At 40.7% G+C, this 13,729-nt stretch overlaps 1 pseudogene; it reads left to right on the top strand.

Annotated features, from left to right (window-relative positions):
* Positions 1–1,646: 1,646 nt before the first annotated feature.
* Positions 1,647–13,637, top strand: LOC118997465 (heat shock cognate 71 kDa protein-like; annotated as a pseudogene).
* Positions 13,638–13,729: the final 92 nt, after the last annotated feature.

Genomic DNA, 13,729 nt, shown 5'->3' with positions numbered 1-13,729 from the left:
TCCTTCTGTGTTGAAATCTGACTGTGCCTCTGCCTCTGCTGACATGCACGGGAGATTAACACTTACTGGCTCCCTCGGCAGCCGCCTGGGTTCAGATCACACCAGGACTCTGCACGCAACGGCCATAGATGAGATGCCACAGATCTTGCCTCCGTTAACCTCTCCCTGGTTCTGATTTTTCCTCTCTAAATGTCCAGCTGTGCCTCTGCTTTCCCACCTCTCTGTCCAGTTAGTTGCCTCTTCCTCTGAATCTCCCCTTCATGTCTCCAAGGCTCTCTGAGTCTGCCCACCTGCCCTCCTGGCTCTGCTGAGGGTCAGATGTCTTGGATGACAGGACTGACCTTGTTCTGAGGTGATCTATCTACAAGGCAGAAAGAGCTCAGAGACCAGACGAGTTCTTCTCAGAGTCACCTGGTTAAAGTGAGAAGCTTCCAAATGTCTAGACTGGGAAGTTGGTTCCGTATCATCCAAGGTCATTGTGCTGCTGTGGGCCTCTCAGTCTGTTTTCTATTTGGCGTTTCATTTTTCTGTTGTTTTTTTTCTGTCCGTCTCTCTCCCTTTTTTGTTTTGTTTCTGCCTGCCTTCCACATGTCTTTCATCTCCCTCTCTCTAGATCCTCCCGGCCTTTTATTATTTTTCCATGTTCTTTCAACATAAATAGCAGAAAGGGCACTGTCCCAGGAGCCAGGAAAATTCTTTGTGGCCTTGAACCACAAAGGCTTTGAGGATACTGAAAGTCCATAATTGAAGTTTTGCCTCTATCCCTCTTTAGCTACATGACAAGTCAGGTCACTTACTTTTTCCTGGGGCTTCATTTCCCCATCTTTCAGTCGTGTGAGAGGCACCTTTCTAGAGCGTGAAGTTCCTCAGAGTTGTTGTAAGGAGCCAGTGAGAGACTCTAGACCATGGAGAGTCACAGGAATGGGAGGGATTGTTGTGAGTACTGTTTCCACAATCTATTTTTGTCTCTTCTTATTTCTAACATTCAATTATATCCCTATTTACTTCATCTTCTGTTTTTGGCTCATCTGCCTTTTCTTATTTTATCTACTTCACAATTTACTTCTCTTCTTCCCCATCTGTGCTTTTCCCTTGATCCATTTGCCTCTGTAAATAACTTTCCTGTTTATCTGTGCATTTTTCTTTTCTACTCCTTTGCAAAAAGATGGCTAAGGGGTATCAAAGAGTTGATGAATATATTATAAAGTAAGGTCAATAACATGAAGATTCAGTTTTTCCCTTATTAGTAAGATCTACAGAGCTAAATAAAATTTTTTTAAAGTAGGACAAGGAGTCAGATAGGACTGCAGTTTAATCTGCTATACAAAAGAATTTCCTGATCCAAAAAAATGACTTGTTTTAAAACCATGGTTTCTACCCAGAAATTTTCCACAGTAGTGGAATATTGGTTCAAGACATTAAAAGATTTCTTCCAAGATAGGAGGTGCAAATAAAGAGAGAAAAGAAGTAAAGGAGAAGGTAATGAACATGCACTAAGCAATTACTATTCGTCAGTCACCTTAAGTATATCATTTTCATTATCACTTAATCTGTACACCAATCAAAAAGTCAGAGAGGGCTCATTGAAAGCAGGGCCAGCCGCTCCAATCCAGGTCCCTGCAAGCTGTGCATGCACTGAAGCAACCATGTCTATGGGACCTACAGTTGGCATTGATCTTGGCACTACCTACTCTTGTATGGGTGTCTTTGAGCACAGAAAAGTGGAAATAATTGCCAACAATCAGCAAAACTGATTAGGTTATGTCACCCTAAGTTATGTCACCATTACTGGTGCCGAATGATTGATCAACGATGCTACAAAGAATCAGCTTGCAATAAATCCTACCAACATGCTGTTTGATGCCAAATGCTTAATTGGATGTACATTTGATGATGCTATTGTCCAATCTGATATGATTGGCCCTTCATGGTGGTGAATGATGCTGGCATCGCCAAGGTCTGAGTAGAATACAAGGGAGAGACAAAACATTTCTATCCAGGAAAGGTGTCATCTATGGTTTTGACAAAGATGAAGGAAATCACAGAAGCCTTCCTTGGGAAGACTGTTACCGATGCTGTTGTCACAGTACCTGCCTATTTCAATAACTCTCAGTGTCAGGGTACTAAAGATGAGGAACTATTGCTGGTCTCAATGTACTTTGAATCATCAATGAGCCAACCACTGCTGCTATTGCTTATGGCTTAGGCAAAAAGTTTGAAACTAAGAGAAACCTGCTGATCTTTGACATGGGAGGTGGCACCTTGGGTGTGTCAATTCTCACAACTGAAGATGGAATCTTTGAGGTCAAATCTATAGCTGGGGACACACACTTGGTGGAGAGGAGTTTGACAACAAAATGGTCAACCATTTCATTGTAGAGTCCAAGCATACACATAAAAAGGACATCAGTGAGAGCAAGAGTTTTTGAGGGCTGTTCTTGCCTTCAGTATGAACATGCTAAGCACATTCTCTCTTCCAGCATCCAGGCCAGTATTGAGCTTGATTCTCTCTATGAAGGAATTGACTTCTATACCTCTATAAACCATGCCTGATTTGAAGAATTGAATGCTGACCTTTTCTGTGGCACCCTGGACCCTATAGAGAAAACCCTGCAGGATGCCAATCCTGACAGGTCCCAGATCCACAATATTGTCCTGGTGGGTTGCTCCACCTATATTCCCAAGATTCAGAAATTCCTGCAGGAATTTTTTAATGGAAAAGAGTTGAATAAGAGCATCAACCTTAATGAGGTTGTTGCTGAAGGTGCAGTTGTCCAGGCAGCCATCCTCTCTGGAGATAAATCTGAAAATGTTCAAGATTTGCTGCTGTTGGATGTCATTCCCATTTCCCGTGGCACTGAGACTGCAGGTGGAGCCATGACTGTCCTCCAAGAGCAATACTATATTCCTATCAAGCAGACATCGGCCTTCACTGCCTATTCTTGCAACCGGCCTGGTGTGCTCATTCAGGTTTATGGAGGATTCACACTTTCAGCCTGTGTGAATCTTTTGTTCTGAAGTGGGTCTCTTGTAGACAGCATATCATATTTTGCTATGTATAGTGCACACATTTTTGCCCAAATTTTTGAGGGATAAATAAGGATACTAATTGTACATACATAGACCTAAAACTGCAGGTATACATTATACGTGTCAAAATTTGGTATATGTGGGTGGTGTTTTCTTATCTATTCAGCTACCCTATGTATTTTGATTGGGGCATTTAATCCATTTACATTTTTAAAAAATATTTTTTATTGATTATACCATTACAGTTGTTGTTCTATTCCCCCTCCACCCAGCACAACCCCTCCCCCACCATTCCCCCGTTTAGTTTATGACCATGTGATTCAAGTTCTTTAGATTCTATATTTCCCCTACTATTCCTGCCCTCCTCCCCTATCTATTTTCTACCTACTGTCTATGCTATTTTCAGTACCTTCTCCCCCCTTCTCCTCCCACTCCCCTGTTGCTAACCCTCCATGTGTTCTTCATTTCTATGGTTCCACTCCTGATCTAGCTGTCCTCTTGGTTTGCTTTTGTTTTAGGTGTGGTTGTTAATAATTGTGAGTTTGCTGTCATTTTACTGTTCATATTTTTCATCTTCTTTTTCTTAGATAAGTCCCTTTAACATTTCATATAATAAGGGCTTGGTGATGATGAACTCCTTGAACTTGACCTTATCTGAGAAGTGCTTTAACTGCTCTCCCATTCTAAATGAAAGCTTTGCTGGATAGAGCAATCTTGGCTGTAGGTCTTTGGATTTCATGACTTGGAATACTTCTTTCCAGCCCCTTCTTGCCTGTAAGGTCTCTTTTGAGAAATCAGCTGACAGTCTGATGGGAACTCCTTTGTGGGTGACTGTCCCCTTATCCCTTGATGCTTCTAGGATTGTCTCCTTCATTTTAATCTCGGGCAATGTAATTATGTTGTGCCTTGGTGTGTTCCTTCTTGGGTCCAACTTCTTTGGGACTCTCTGAGCTTCCTGGATTTCCTGGAAGTCTATTTCCTTTGCCAGACTAGGGAAGTTCTCCTTTATTATTTGTTCAAATAAGTTTTCCACTCGTGGCTGTTTCTTTTCCTTTTCTGGTATCCCTATAATTCGGATGTTGGAATGTTTAAAGATGTCCTGGAGGTTCCTAAGCCTCTCCTCATTTTTTTTGAATTCTTGTTTCTTTATTCTTTTCTGGTGGGATGTTTCGTTCTTCCTTCTGGTCCATTCCATTGANTTTCTTAGATAAGTCCCTTTAACATTTCATATAATAAGGGCTTGGTGATGATGAACTCCTTGAACTTGCCCTTATCTGAGAAGCACTTTATCTGTCCTTCCATTCTAAATGAAAGCTTTGCTGGATAGAGCAGTCTTGGATGTAGGTCTTTGGATTTCATGACTTGGAATACTTCTTTCCAGCCCCTTCTTGCCTGTAAGGTCTCTTTTGAGAAATCAGCTGACAGTCTGATGGGAACTCCTTTGTGGGTGACTGTCCCCTTATCTGTTGCTGCTTCTAGGATTGTCTTCTTCATTTTAATCTCGGGCAATGTAATTACGTTGTGCCTTGGTGTGTTCCTTCTTGGGTCCAACTTCTTTGGGACTCTCTGAGCTTCCTAGATTTCCTGGAAGTCTATTTCCTTTGCCAGACTAGGGAAGTTCTCCTTTATTATTTGTTCAAATAAGTTTTCCACTGGTGGCTGTTTCTTTTCCTTTTCTGGTACCCCTATAATTCGGATGTTGGAATGTTTAAAGATGCCCTGGAGGTTCCTAAGCCTCTCCTCATTTTTTTGAATTCTTGTTTCTTTATTCTTTTCTGGTTGGATGTTTCGTTCTTCCTTCTGGTCCACTCCCTTGATTTGAGTCCCAGTTTCCTTTCTATCACTATTGGTTCCCTGTGCATTTTTCTTCTTTTCAATTAGTTTAGCCTTCATATGTTCCTCTAATTTGTGACTATAATCAACCAGTTCTGTGAGCATCCTGATCACCAGTATTTTGAACTGTGCATCTGAGAGGTTTGCTATTTCTTGGTCGCTTAGAGTTATCATTTCTGGGGCTTTGAGTTTCTTGAGCCATATTTTGGACTGTTTGTGCCTGGTATGATGTATGAGGAGCAGAGCCCTAGGTGTTCACTAGGGCGGGGCAACTCAGTCACTGGGTTGTGACACTGTATGTGGGAGCGGGGTCAAAGGAAATCAGTGGTGATCCCCTCTGCCTCCTCCCTCCACCAGGGCCTTGCGGTCCCATCTCACTGCTCACTCCTCTGCTGGTTTATCTGCGCAGGAATGTGTGACCACACTCAGCCTGCCCCACACCCTCACTGGGTCCGTGATGCTACCCCAGCTGCCTGCACACCTGGGTTGCCTGGGTCGCCTGGGTTGGGGGAGCCTTCCTGCCTGACCCTGCTCCACTGCTGGCTCCACCCCTCTTACTGGTCCCAGTTGAATGGTTCGTTGTTGTCAGACTTCCGTATAGTTTAGTTTTCTGTTCTTTGGCTGTGTCTTTGTTTACTAAACCTTTGTTGTATTCAAACTTGGTTGTGGGAGAAGGCACAGTGTTTCCACCTACACCTCCATCTTGGCAGAAGTCCCTAATCCATTTACATTTAAGGTTATTATTGATAAGTGTTTGGTCATTGCCATTTTTTCCCTTTGTGCTTGTGTCCCACCCCACCCCACATCCCCTGCCCTTTCTTCCCCTCTCTCTTTCTTCTTCTTAAAGTAGTCCCTTTAGCATTTCTTGCAATGCTAGTTTGGTGGAGCTATACTCTCTTATCCTTTTTTTTTTTTGGTCTGAAAAACTGCTTATTTCTCCTTCCATTTTGAATTAGAGACTTGCTGAATACAGGAGTCTTGGTTACAGATCCTTGCTTTTCATTACTTGGATTATTTCATGCCAGTCCCTTCTGGCTTATAGTGTTTCTGTTGAGAAGTCAGCTGACAGCCTTATCAAAGATCCATTGTGTGTTACCAGCTGTTTCTCTTTTGTTGCCTTTAGGAGTCTCCCATTGTCTTTAAGTTTTGCCATTTTTATTGTGAAGTGTTTTGGAGTGGGCCTCTTTGGGTTCATCTCGATTGGGACCCTCTGTGCTTCCTGAATTTGTGTGACTTTTTCCCTCACCAAGTTAGGGAAGTTTTCTGTCTTCTTTTTTCAAACAGATTTTTTATCAATTGCTCATCTCCTCTCCTTCTGGTAGCCCTGTAATGTGGATATTGTTATATTTTATGTAACAATAGCTCCCTTAAACTATCTTCATTTTGTTTGTTTGTTTGTTTGTTTGTTTTATTGCTCTGACTGGGTGCTTTTTCTCTACTTTGTCTTCCAGCTCACTGATGTCATCCTCTGCTTCATCTATCCTGCTTTTAATTCCTTCCACTGTATTCTCCATTTCAGATATTGTATTTCTACCTGGTTCTTATTCATAGTTTCTATGTCCTTTCCATGCTTATGTAGTTCCCACTAATTTTCTTGTAGTTCTAAGTTCCTTGGGCATCCTTATAACCATTACTTTGGATTCTATTTCTGATAAGTTGCTTGCCTCAATTTCATTTAGCTCTTTTTAAAGGAATTCCTGCTTTCCTTTCTATTGGGGTTGTGTTCCTTGTCTTCTCATTTTAAGTGACTCTTTTCGTTTGTTTCTATGTATTAGATTGATCTGCTTTGACTTTCTGTCTTCATCGTGTGGCCTTCTGTGTTAGGAGCCCTGTGGGTCTCAGTGGTGCAGTGTCCTTGATCTCCTATGCTGTTGTACAGGTGCTGACAGAACAAAAGAAACAGCATGGAAAACAAAACCCACACCAGCAACCGTCCAACCCACAACAACAGAAATATCAATGACAAATGAGCAGAGGTTAATAAAGGTGGAAAGTAAATAAGAATGTTATAAAAAATGTAAAACAGTGCTCACTTCGGCAGCACATATACTAAAAAATGTAAAACAGAATATGATATGACTAAGGGAAAGAAAAATGATTTTGAGAGGTAGAGGAAGGAGAAATAATGAGAGTAGGGAATAGAAACAAGGTGAAGAAAGGGAAATATAAAATCTAAAGCATAAATAAGAAAGGGAAGGAAGAAGGCAAAATGGAGTAAGACAAAGAAAGAGTAAAATATGAAAGTTGAAATAAAAAAAGGTAGTGAACTAATAGGAACAAAACTGAAGAAAAAGAAAAAATTATTTAAAAGCTATGCAAAAGAAAAAACCTTGCAAACAATGAAGAAGAATGAGGTGGAATTCATCTCAGCAAAGTTCAGTGCTTGGCTGCAGGCCTCTCCTTCTAGACTTTAGTCTGGCAATGTCAGACATCAACCCCATCTAGCTCTAGGCAGCCTGTTCATGACTATAAGCGACCCACAGTTTGGGGCTGTCTTTGGGCTTGGCTGCATCTGGGATGGTCCTCGCTGTTCTGCTCTGCCGGCTTTTTATCAGCACAAGTCCCAGCGGAGTGTCATCCAAGTCTGAAAGCACCACAGTTACCACCTCCACCTGCCTCTATTTGTGATCCTGCCATTAGTCCTAGCCTCGCTGCTAACTCTTCTCTTTTTGAGAGGGTTTCTGGTGCAATTGAAAGGATGGGGCCCCTGGATCTCCCCCTTGGAGGTGTTATTTAGACTTCAGGGAAGATGGTGGGTGTGCTCCCTCACCCTTGCACTGCATGTCTTGGTCTGTCCCAGATTATTTCCAATAATGTATAGTTTTTGATGAGTGAGCTGTCTTGTTTCACATGAGGGGCCAATCTGTGTAAAAGGGTCAGCTCTTTCCTGCCTGGTGCTGATGGCAGCTCTGTGTGAGAGCAGAGGCTGGGCAGGGCCCTGAATTCCCTTTGCTGAGCCAATTTCTGTCATCTCTGCCCAGCTGGTTTCAGTGGAATAGGGCCGGAGGAACCAGCGTGTCTTGTCACAGCTGAGAGTTCAGAAATGCCCCCTTGATGGCTTTCTTTCCTCAGAAGATATGTGCCCGGCAGGTGGCTCCCGAGTCTGACTGGACTGTTCTGCTGGAGGGCATGGGTGTGCTTTTCCCTTCCTAGATGTTTTTACTCTGGGGTCGGGGAGAGGGTCTGCCTGGCTGCAAAGAATCTCTGGTGCTTAACAGTTGCCTAACTCCCAGCCCACTGCTAGTTGAGCTGGGAGGGGCCCAGCAAACCCCTTGTTGCACAACTCTCTGAACTCCCTGCCCAGATGGATTCAGTGGGAATAAATTGCACTTTCCATCTGGTCTCTTTGCTGGAAGAGCAGCTGTGTGTGGGGGGGTCTTTGCCCAGCCACTTTTCAGCTCCTTTTTAAAAAGACTCTTTGCAGTACCCATACTGCAGTGCTAAGTAGCTATCTGGTTCTCTGAGCATACTCTCTCCCCAAAAAGCTAAATGTCTCTCATGGTCAGGGCTGACTGCAGCCTGCTGGTGCCTCTGACAGCCCCAGGTGCGGCAACCTGATCATTTTAGGCAACTGAGTCCCTTTTTGGAATTCTCTAGGTTGGTGCTACCGTCATGGACATGCTACTCGCTATGTGTGTGTAGCCTAGGTCTCCCACATTCATACATCCTCCCAAGTCTCTCCCAGTTGGGGTTGGGGGTCCCTGTGTGGGACTAGGGCCCCTGTTCCAAGACAGGAGGGAGCTCCTAAGCCGTAATTTCCGTCTGGTCTTTCTGCCGCTGCAGGTGCCACAAACAGGGTTTTCCCCCTTCAGTTTATAACATCTCCTTACCAGAGTACAAAGCATCTTCTCCACTCCTTGGCTTCAAAACTTATTAGCTGAGATTCCATTGATTGTTACGGTTTATTGTCAGAAGATCGGCTGAAAATCCGAGTGAGGGCAAGAGCAAGTGGATTCAGATTCCAGCTACCGGGCACTGTCTTCAACCCTCTATTTCAGCTTTTTTAGAGTTTTCTATTCTTGCATCTGTTTAGGGGTCAGTCTTTATTGCTCTTAATTTTAACCTCTAAGGAAGTCATCTCAGAGTACAGTTGTCTGAAGTTCATATGTCTAAGAATTACTAAATTTGGTGGACTGTGGTTAATTATAGCAAGAGTTTAAACCTTCTAAATCCTTTTTAATGCTTTGAGATATATGTTTTGAGACATCTCAAGATTCTTTGAGCCAAAATTGTTCTCACTTTCTCAATTGGTAATTAATTTCTTAGAGTTAATTTTAAAAATAGTTGAATCCATTCACATTTAGCAAACTGGTAGAGCACTAGGTACCAGCGCTTTTCCAAAAACTTCACAAGTATTAACTCATTTAATTCTCATAATAATTCAAGAATTTAGGTACTATCACTATTATTTTCATCTAGAGATGGGGAAACTCAGGCATGTAAATTTAAATCACCTAAGTGTACACAGTTGGTAAGTGGAGAAGCCAGAATTTGAATCCAGATAATTGGATTCCAGGGTCTGTATTATTAAAGGAACTTTATATTTAAAAGAATTAACATTTTTAAAGCTTTTATTACATACTGCAAAACTTCTTCACAGTCAAGAATGGAGTACCATTTAACCATCCAGCTCTGATGTTATAGTTTAAATTTCTTTAATTTAATGGGTCGGAAATGGTATCTAATTATTTTAAAATTGTTTTTTTATTACTAATGAGTCTGAATGCTTTTGGATGGTTTTACCACTTCTATAAACTAGGGGTTTTCTTCCTTATATTTTTAAAAATCTTGGTGTTCTGATGATCTCTTTACATAATAAATTTAATATATCATTGCCTGCTGTATTTTCATCTATTTCCAATCAATTACTTGTTAACAACAAGTCAGGTACCTTTTGGTGTTGTTATGGTACCCAATTTTTCTGTGTAATGTATTGAAATCTGTCTTTCTCTTCATGATTTCTTGTATAACTTAAACAAAGCCCACAAGCTGGAATTCTTATAATGATTGTGTAGATAATGTGATGGAGTAACAATTGGGAATCTTGAGACTGGGAAGGATTTGAGGCTTGTCCAAGTAGAGAAATCATCATTAAACTGCAATTAGTTGTTGATAAGAACAGGCACAGTGCAGTAAGATCTTTTGATTGTTTTTTTCCTAAGAAGCTAGAATCTAGATTTTTCTGTGAGATACCCTTCAGAGGAAATATTGCAGGCCTAATAAAACACGTCTGCATAGGCCAGAGAGCTGATTTATCATCTTTGAATTAGAAGTTCTCTTTCATTCAAAATTCAATTCTATTCTAATTTTTCTGTGGGTTTTTAAATTTATTCAAAATTTTTACACTACTAGGCAGACCATAATAAAGAAGGAAATCCTGCCCTTTGCAACAGCATGGATGGCCCTGGAGAACATTATGCTAAGTAAAATAAGCCAGTCAGAGGAAGACAAATACCATATGGTTTCACTCATATGTGGAATCTAATAAACAAAATGAACTAATAAGTAAAACAGGAACAGACTCATAGATAGAGAGCAGGCTGACAGCTGTTGGAGAGGGGGCTTACAGGTGGAGGGATTGAGCACAAAAGAAAAAAAGAGAAAAAACTTATGAACATGGACAACATTGTGGTGAATCACCAGATGCTGATAGGGATTTGGGGGAGGAGGAGGAGGGTACAGGGAGATAAATGGTGATGGACAGAGACTTGACTTGGGGCGGTGAATACACAATACAGAGCATAGATGATGTGTTGTAGAATTGTGTGCCTAAAACTTGTGTAATTTTATTAACCAATGCCACCCCAATAATTTCAATAAAAAGGAAAAAAATTATACAACTATAATTAGACTGTGGTGCAAAGCATCTAGATGCTTTCTTAAAACAAACAAAAGGAAGAAGATTAATTTACATTTCTCAGTTCTTCTCCCTTGTCCTCAAGTTTTTCTCTTTCTTTCTTGGAATGCAAAAGGATCAAGGAAATAATGATGAAATGTTAAATATTATGATGCTAGTTTCTCTAATTTTAAAGAAACAATTGTCTCTTTTTCTCTGTACGATGGCCTTATATTGAATGCTTTCATTTTCTGATTAATAGAATGAAATTTGCTTGTTCATTTGAAATTAGGGCAGAAGAGACCATAGATAAATTGGAGTTTAAAACTCCTCAAAAGAAAGCTAAATAAAAAGGGAGAAATACACAGAGTAATGCAAATATTTCAAAGAGGAATAAATAATCTAATTATGTATTAAATATTGCAATTTGATAAATATGAATTTCAGTCAGATTTTAGTTAATGGGTTATATAGTTAGAGAGTGATCACCAAAAATCACCCTGTTTAAATATTCATTTACGTACTCAAAAATTATTAATCAAAAGCTTGCTCTTTACTTAAAATCCAGTAGATATTTTTGTCCCACTATTATATCCTGTAGTTATTGTTCCCTCACCATTTTGGCCCTGGGATTAATTTTACACTAATGAATCCAAACATTTAAATAAGAATTATACCACAACCAATGAATTCTTGATGTGAAGTTACTCTTAATAATTAATTCCACAACCTAAACTAATTCCTTGATCAGTTTTCTAGTATAGTACTTAAAATATCTCCAGTTTTGCCATGTGAATAAAAATACTGAATATACTTTGATCCAGACTAATTCACTTACATTAAATTTATCATTGCAGTTCTGTCATACGGGTCTTTTGTCCAAAGAAATTTTTACTATACTCTGGTTTCTCTTCAGAGTATATAAATTTTTTGCCTTTTACAAATAAATTTTTATGGTAATAGCCTCTGCTATTGTGAATTTTCTTTTGTGGGTGTTATTTTTTATCCAATCCCATTTTCCCAGGTAAAAATTTATAGATCTAAATCTTACCACATACATACTCTGGTTTCTCTTCAGATCATATAAACCTTTCACCTTTTACTAAATCTTACCACATACAGTTTTACCTATTTTCAGTTTTATTTTGTATTTATTATTTCTATCAGTTATATTTAGGATTTATTTCTTAGCTAATCCATGACAAAATGATCAAGTATCTTAGTATTGGTCTATTGCCAAGAATTATCTATTATAAAGCCAATTTAATCTTTCTGGTTATTTTGGGGGCTTTGTATAAACTGTCCATAGCATTTGGGGCTCAAAGAGCAAACTATGAGATATAAAAACTTACTTCTTAAAAAATTCAGCTATTTTTCATTTTTAAATGCAAGGGGCGACGCTAGGTTACTGGGGAGAGTGTGGGGGAGGATGTGGCACCTGATCTCCGTCAGGGAGATGAGGGAGTTCACCAGATGCTAATGGGGGTGAAGGGCATTACACGGACAACGACCAGCATAGCAAGAGCATAAAAGCATCCATGCAAGAAGTAGAGTGTGTGCGCAGCAGGCACCAAATAAAAATTGCAAGAAGAGATGAATCGATTTGTGTATGGTAAATAACTGAAGTATAGTGTGCACAAAGGGAATCAAAAAGGTTGAAATGAGAAAATGAAAGGCTGATTGGATCTGCAGATGAATGAGGGAGAAGCAGAAGAGGTCACCCAGTCTCCCACTTCAATGGGCAGATGTATCTCATGCTATTAAACAAGAAAGCAAACACAGAAGGAAGCATAGGCTTTAGTCTAGTCTTTGCTCTTAGGCCATTCTGAGCTGAAATGAGACCTCATGCACCGGAATCTGTCCTGTTTTCAAAGGCCAGAGAAAATATGTTTTCATTACTCATTTGGTCAGTCACTTTGAGGTGCTTTCAAGTCCTTTATTAAATAAAGTCTTCCTATTTCAGAATATAAAAAAAAATAAAGTACTCCTTTTGTTTAACCGAATACTCTTGCACCTCTCTCCATTTCCTATTCTGTCTTGTGAGAATTGGGGGACAGCCAGTCATCATATTTGAACAGGGCTATTTCCCAGAATGTTCTTTCTAAACCTCTTAAATCTTGCTTTTCAGTGTTCTTCTGATTTAACTTTCTTTCTAATATATAACTCTTTGTTTCAGGAATGATTTTATCAGCCCGTTGGCCACGGGTATTATATACATCAAATTTTTTAAGTGTATGTGCTTATTCAGTTCTTATTGTTAGCATAGGTAGCTAATTATAAGCAAAGTAAGGGAGCCAAGGGAATCGGACAGTAAATATAATGAACTAGCAAGCTGAATCCAATAATAAGCCTGCTTCACCAGGAAGTTGCAGCATTCATAGACTCCCCGGGGCACCGCTGCATCCTCTCCCTCAGGACCTAATCCCCAAAGCAGGCAGGAAGGATGGTTAAGGGCTGTCACTCAGGACTACTGAGGGGGCGGGGAAACATCAGGGGGACTCCTCTGCTGGGTGCATGCCCAGTAGAAGCTAAGATGGCTCAAGGGAAGTCCCTCTAATTTGAGGCATGCACAGTAGGAGCCAACATGGTGCCCATAAGAGGGAGGTCTCTAGCCTGGGGAAAGGATTGGAATGGATGAGTGACACGGAACTCTGGAAGGCCAGGAAAGGAATTGGATATGGACAGGGCCCAGCACAAGCCCTTGAAGGATTGGGAAACTGATTGGTTAGTTTGAAAGAGTGCCTGGTTCTTCCAAATGAGACAATATAATCAGAGCCTAACAAAGGCCCGTACCTCAGTAACACACTCGTTCACCCATTTGCACGCTGTGCATTCTCTCTTTGTAGCAGCCACGCAAGGCCTGGGTATGGTGACACAGCACCAGTTGGAGCTCAGCCTGGAACAGCTGCCAAGCCAGCTGGATGGGGGCAGAGACTGAACTGGACTAAGCTTTGGCATGGACTGAACCAATGGCATGGAATGTATGAACCTTGGCTTGATTAAGAGAAGGCTGGGCTTCTTCCACAGTGG

The sequence above is a fragment of the Sturnira hondurensis genome, unplaced genomic scaffold (genome assembly GCF_014824575.4).
Source record: "Sturnira hondurensis isolate 20B ecotype Veracruz unplaced genomic scaffold, ASM1482457v3 Scaffold0013190, whole genome shotgun sequence".
NCBI lineage: Eukaryota > Metazoa > Chordata > Mammalia > Chiroptera > Phyllostomidae > Sturnira > Sturnira hondurensis.
Note: the sequence above shows the minus strand (reverse complement) of the source record. Positions and strands in the feature narration are given on the sequence as shown.